Raw genomic sequence first — 6,507 nt, forward strand, 5'->3', positions numbered from 1 at the left:
CAGGGTGGGGGGGTAGAAAGCTGGGGCTTGAGGGGCGAGTGGGCTCCCAGCGTGGCCGGTGCCTCCTGCTTCCACCCCAGGCTACGCCTGCATCTCCCCCCACCCCTCCCTGCCCTCGCAGGCTCTCCCCCCTGTGCTGCCTGGTCCGCGGTGGGTCTGCGTAATTCCCGCGGGCCGAGCCCCAGTCCCCGTCGGGGCCTCTAGGTGCTACTGTAGTACAGAGAATGAGCAAGTGGGCATGAGGCAGCAGGCATCTGGGGATGGTGGAAGCAGGGAGCAGGCAGGACTGTGAGGAGGGGAACGGGCACAACATAAACACGGCAGGGTTTAGCCAGGATTTCCTCCAAGGAGAGGGGAGGGGTATGAACCCGGCCTAGGTGCCCCAGCGGTGGGGCCGAGTCCAGCAGCTGGTCCTAGCTTGGCCCTCCCCCTGCTTGCTCTCAGAGGGGTTTGTCTACAGGAGTCTGCTGAGAAATCGCCTGGGGCAGTGCGGGAGCCGTTCTGCCTGAACCCCCTGCGGGCTTAGCTTGTGTCCTGCGCCCCGCTCCTCTTTGCCATGTAGATTCATTCACTTCCAGAGTGACCGGAAATAGCCCCTCTGGATGCAAAATGAACAGACCCACGTGAAGAGCTGGTGTGGACCGGCAAGTCCACGTGGACGAGTCCTTGGGGGTGGTAGTATGTGAAGAAAGAGGCTTTGTTCTGCAAGTCTTATATTGAGGGGCTGTGATTAGCCCTGTTTCCAGGTGAAGTGGAAAGAACTGCTCCCCAAGTGCTTGCTCGCACCCCCTCCTCTGCTAGGCTGCTGCTGCTATCTCGAAGGCTTGTAGATGTGCAGAGATGAAGAAGAGTCAGCTCTTCCCCTTCCTGGCAGGAGGTGACCCCTTCACAGGCTCTGTCTCCCTTTTTTAAAAATAATTAGCTATTTGTAAATGTCAGGGACAAGGTCCAAACCAGACCAGGCAGCCGGATGAGGGACCTTCTGCGATCCTCTTAGTTGTAAACGAGAGGAAAGCCGAGACAGAAAGTAAGCAGAACATCTGTAAGTCTTTCAGGGCTTTTCCTTAGGGAACATAACGCACACCTGTTCTGGCAGTGCCGTGCACGCATCTGGCATCAGGCTGTACACGTGCATCTCCTTACATTTGCACATTTTTTTCCTTCATAGCCACCTTTGGTCCATCGTAGCGAGCAAGTCACATGTTGCAAGCAGCCCTGCGCTTATCCTCTCCATTTCCCTGTTAATGGAGAAGAGAGTTTCCTGTGCCTGTCAGTCATGTCAGAAAAGTTTAGTGGGCATCAAGCTGCTCGCGAGTGGCTTGGAGACCTCTGCTCGCTGGTTCCTGAATACCAGATAATCACATGGCACTAAGCTACTTGGATTGCAGTTGTGATCTCCTGTGACTGGCAGCAGTGCTCGCTAATAAGCCGACTTGCTTATGCAGTTATTAAAAGCTCCTTTAAATGTTTTTACAATGAGCTGGCTGCCTCGCATCGCATGTTAATTTTGGCATCAGTGACTAATGTCTCTTTCTTTTGGTCTGCCTGTTAATAAGGATTTTAAACAAAGTGTGCAAAGTTAGTGAACTAAGACTATGAAAATGAAAAGTTCTGCCTCATTTCTTTCTGAATATTAATATCCCAGTATGTTTAGTCAGTTTAGTCGTTGTGTTCCAAGCAGGTGCAGTGCAGTGTAAAGAAGATGTTAGGATCGCGTGTTATTTTTCTTAACTTTTCTCCTTGTCCTTGGAGGTGAGACACGCGTCATTGTACGTCTAGAGATTTTATGCTGTTGTGGACATCACCTGCTTTTTCTTTGAAGAAGAACGCTGCTACGAAGCCCTGCCTGGGGAAATGCATTATGATGCTACAGATGAATAAACTTCTAGCATCAGCCTTGGCATAGGCCGTTAAGCTAGCGTCACAATAAACTGAGACAAGGCTGCATGTTCTGTTGTGATATTTGACTCTTAAACACCAGTGACATTAAGGAAATATTTTTCAAGCATCAGTTGAGGGCCTGAACTAGACAGTCCAGTGTACAGTTGGATTTATCTTTTAAATTTAGGAGTAGATGAGTAGGAGGAGAGAAGTCTAGTGCAGCAATGGGAGGCAGCCCTTCTGCAGGTGAAGTAAGAGGTCTCTTGTTGTGTTTTGGCTCTTTAATACCTGATTATTGGAGCTAATATTGCACTTTTTCACCTCTTAAAGGTCTAGTTTAGGAACAGGTCCCATTGGAAAGATTACTAGGCCCTGGAGCTTGCTTCTCTTCACACCAAGTAGATTAAAAGCCAGACAGTTCAGCTTCGGTGCTTTTTTGGTTTCCTACTGAACTATCTTTGGTAATATAGTTAATATTGGACAGCTGGGCGGGGGGGGGGAGTAACTACTGAACATTTGCTGATGCAGGTCTTAACAGAGGCCTTAGTAATTTCAAGTGGTAGGCAGGCAACATTATGTTTTTCAGCTGAAAATTTCAATGAAAAGTTTTATATTTGTTTGAAATTTTCACCTGAAAATACCCACTTTACTGAAACGTGTCTTCTGGCAAAGCTCAACCCCCCCCACTTTAACTTGCATTTCAAAACAAAAAAATCAAGGCTGACCTCTTCTGCTGACACTTCTGTTTTATCCACATTTCAGTTGAGATGGACACTTCTCAGCCAGACAGTCATTTAGTAGGGGCGGGAGTGAGAGGAAGGGGCCCCTGCAGCCGCGTAAGGTCCCCAGGGGTTTGTTTCAGATTTTGTGGAAGTAAAGGACTGTGGTCGCTCTTCTTTCAGTTCTGCTCGTATACCTGAATCCTGGCTTTTTGCTCTAGTTCAGCAGAAACTACTGGTTATGCGTGGGGAGGGGTTCGGACAGGATTGACACACATGGCTCATTCATGCCAATGGCTTGTTTCAGGCAACTTTGCCGGTATAAAGAGCTAGGCATGAATTACTGCACGAATTACTTGCATAGTATTTGTGATGATTAAATAGCATTTGTGGCAGTAATAGCTTCTTGTCCTCTCTTGTATTCGTGCCATTTGAAAGCCATCGCATTTCATTTATTTTTATTTTCTAGACTAGTAAAAAAGTGCATACCTAACTCTGACTTTGAAACCCCAGCTACTGAGAGGTAATGCAGAAGACTTTCAGCTAATTTCTCGTGCATCGCCAATGTATTGCAGTGCTAGCATCTGCTTGAGGCGCTGTAGTTATCGGTTTGCAGCCCAAGCCTTGTTTCAAAGGGAGTGGACTGGTGTGTGGGTGGGTTTTTTTTTAACTGTCGTTTACTCTTCAAGAGGTCTTTAAATATTTTATGATTTTTGCAGAGCTGTTCTGCAAGCCCTGAGCAAACAGGGCTCCTGGGCTTCAGGCAGAGGGAGATGTTGGAGTGAGAACCTGCCAGGCAAGGAGGGTGGGGCAGAGACTTGTGACCTTTAACTCCTTTATAAAGTATAGAAGTGACCTTTTTATTTTAAACTGTTCAGTGGATTCTCCCCCTCCCTCCAATTTAAAAGTTCAAGTCCTGTTTATTTAGGGACATTCAATAATAGACCTTCAATAATTATAATAATAATAGACATTCAGTAATTCAACTCTCATTCTATTAAGGTGATGTCATGACAGCCAAGACTGTGAAAGCTGAACAAGTGAAGGGGGGAGATTTCTACTGGGAGTACTTGCTGTTTTATTTTTTCTATTAATTCCTCTTTACCTTAGGGAGAGCTTCTTAAACATTCACTATCTTCACCCCTTCAACTTAGATGTGAGACACTACAGCCTACCTCTCCTGAGACCCACCCACCCCCTCCGTAAGTCCATTATGTCTTTTCCTTACCTTTCTTTTTTTTATTCCTTTTCAAAAGTTGAGGTCTTTCTTTAAATAATATATTTTAAAAGGCCCAATCGGGCAAAAGTTAATTTTCTTAACATACAAACACAAATGTATTTGCAAGTGGCCTTCAAATGGAAATCTTCTTCTCTTTTGTCTTTCAAATCCAGGAAGATATCCGGAAGTAATCATTTTTGCCTTAAATAGCATGCCTACATGTAGAAAGAAACTCGTGCAACCAAAACCTCCTATTCATTATTACCTATGCTGTGTGGAGGGGCTGTTTGTGAAGCTTGATGTTTTCAGAGAGGTTTGAGCTCTGTAGAAGGCAAAGCATTAGGGGACATTTGCTGTAGGAGATTGGAAATTTGGATAGAGCTTATGGTGGTAGCTGATTCCCTAGACGTAGCCCAGAAGACTTGCCTGAGGTTGCACACAGCTACAGGCCAGCGTGTGCTTAGAGCATCGCAGCTGTCTGCGAAAAATGCTAAAACATCACCAAGAAACAATTTCTCCCTCCGTGCAAGTTAGGAGCTTACGTACTTCTCTCCTTTTACTCAGCTTCCCGGTCTCTCTTCTTGACTTCCCCGTCCGTCCGTTTTGTGTGCAGCGTCTGTTGGTGTATCTCTGATTTGGCCAAATTGTTCTTCCAGCCAAGCTGGGCTGGAGGCAGACCCATCCGAGACTGGCTGCTCGTGTGGAAGGCCTGTATGGCTCACTTCACCAGTGTGGACCAAATGGCGGAAGGGAGCATTTTACTGCCCTACATAGGAATAGCTGACAGCAAATGCTGCTGCTCTGTGCAGGCACTTCTCTTTATAATCACTGATCTTTACAACGGGTCCACATTATCCCTGCTTTGCAGGAGGCGCGAGGACATGAAGGGTCTTGCTGGCTGTCACGTGTCACTTCAGGGGCTGAGCTGGGGTTAGGTCTCCAGGGGCTGGTGCTTCCAGGTCTGTGCTTATTTACCGGGCTTCAGCTTTTGTGTAAATACTGAAAAGCTTAGAGGGATGGTTTTGAACTCCTTGGATGGGTTCATTACAGTTAGGCATGGGGAACACAGTATAACTTGGCATTCTCTAACACAGCTGGTGTTTTCCTACTGGTGGGGAAATACAGTGGTGGTCTCTTTTTTTTTTATATATATATATTTTTTTTTTTTCTGCTCGGTACTGCATGCATGCAGGTTCGTGCATGCACAGCTTATGGGGTGCTTGTTATAAACAATATTCCTGCAAGGTGCAGGAATAGTCTGTGTTCTGAAGTGTTTATTTTTGCTGCTCCAAGTTGCAGATCCATATAAAATTAGACTGTAAGAGGTACACGCTTCAGAATATCTAATGTCTTGGATCGTGCTCTGCATGCTGCATTCACTGGAAGAACAATAAAGGTGTAGATTTAAGGAGAATATAGACAGCTAATTATCTCTGTAGTTAAATATTCATTTCATTCTTGTACAAAATAATTAACCTGTTAGAGCATGATGGGGAAATCCTGAAAGAAGGTTTGAATGTGATAGTAGGCAATTAACGTTTCTTAAGGACTAAAACGATTCTTTTGTACAATATGATTTTACTCTGCTTTTCCCAGTTGCATCAAAGGATTAGTCTGAGCTAGGAAAAGAAGCTGCTTTATGCAAATAAATTCTGCTGGGGTCATTAATGGTAGACTTTTTTTTTTCCCAGACCTGTGCTCAGAAAACCAAGGAGGCCAGAGTGCAGGTGTGATATAGAGCACTGGGTATTAAATGTTCCATTGTTCTCTGAAAGGAGCTTCTGAAAACTGATTTATAGATTCAAAAATCACATACAAGCCTGGTTTTCTTCCAGCTCTTACCATTGTGTGGCATGTTCTATTCTTCGCTGACTGAAGATGCTGAACCCAACCTGCTGTTATCCAGATGTGGGGCCTATTCAGTTTTGTGCGTGATAGAACCGCTAGACAACAAACAAAGTTTAAAGCTGTCGTAGTCTCCGAACAGGGCGATTGGGGCTTGTATCGAGCTTTAATGACTCTGGGTGTTTTGTTTCTTCTGCTCTGCCATGGCTTATTAGCAACTGCTTAAAAAGCAGGTAACATCAAGACCTCAGCTCGGCTGAAAGGCCTCATACCCAGAGCTTCCATGGAGGGCCGTACGAGAGGACTTGCACCTGCACCCAGAGGGGGACTATTTGAGGGTCTGAGCAGTCTTTACTAGTCTTGGTGTTTTGTACCTACCACAGAGACAAAACCATGCACTTCTACATGGTTATGAGACTCCACAAATCTGTAGGTTAATATGGGGCATTTTTAAAACATGATATTTTAACTGAGCCTTCATTTGGTGCTGGATGGAGAGTGGCACAAGTCAGGCTGGCCAAAAACGTCTTGGGGCTCTGCGCCCTCTGCTCGTTCTAGGAACCCTAGAATTGAGGATGCGAGAGCGATCATAAACCACCAATTGAGAGATTTTTCTTTTTGCAGGCACATTGTAGTGCGTGTGGAATCGCACATGCTTGATCAACAGGATTAAAATAACTTGATAAGGGACTACTTTACTCAAAAGCCAATTAGGCAGGTGCTGCTGAGCCACATGAGCAATGTTTAAGCTCAGGGGGGAAGAAAGCCGCTCCACAACTTATGTGAAATCCTAGAATCAAAATGATAAAAATATTAAGTAGTAGATTTATTTTCCAGTACTGG

At 45.4% G+C, this 6,507-nt stretch overlaps 1 protein-coding gene across 2 annotated transcripts in view; it reads left to right on the plus strand.

The window, feature by feature from the left end:
• Positions 1–3,704: 3,704 nt before the first annotated feature.
• The window catches only part of SPATS2 (spermatogenesis associated serine rich 2), a 33,627-nt gene continuing 30,824 nt past the window's right edge, over positions 3,705–6,507 (plus strand). For both annotated transcript variants that reach the window (XM_006035196.3, XM_025191365.1), the window contains exon 1: positions 3,705–3,802. The gene's annotated coding sequence lies outside the window, so the exon portion shown is untranslated. The remainder of the gene's footprint in view (positions 3,803–6,507) is intronic.

Source organism: Alligator sinensis, unplaced genomic scaffold, assembly GCF_000455745.1.
Source record: "Alligator sinensis unplaced genomic scaffold, ASM45574v1 scaffold1065_1, whole genome shotgun sequence".
NCBI lineage: Eukaryota > Metazoa > Chordata > Crocodylia > Alligatoridae > Alligator > Alligator sinensis.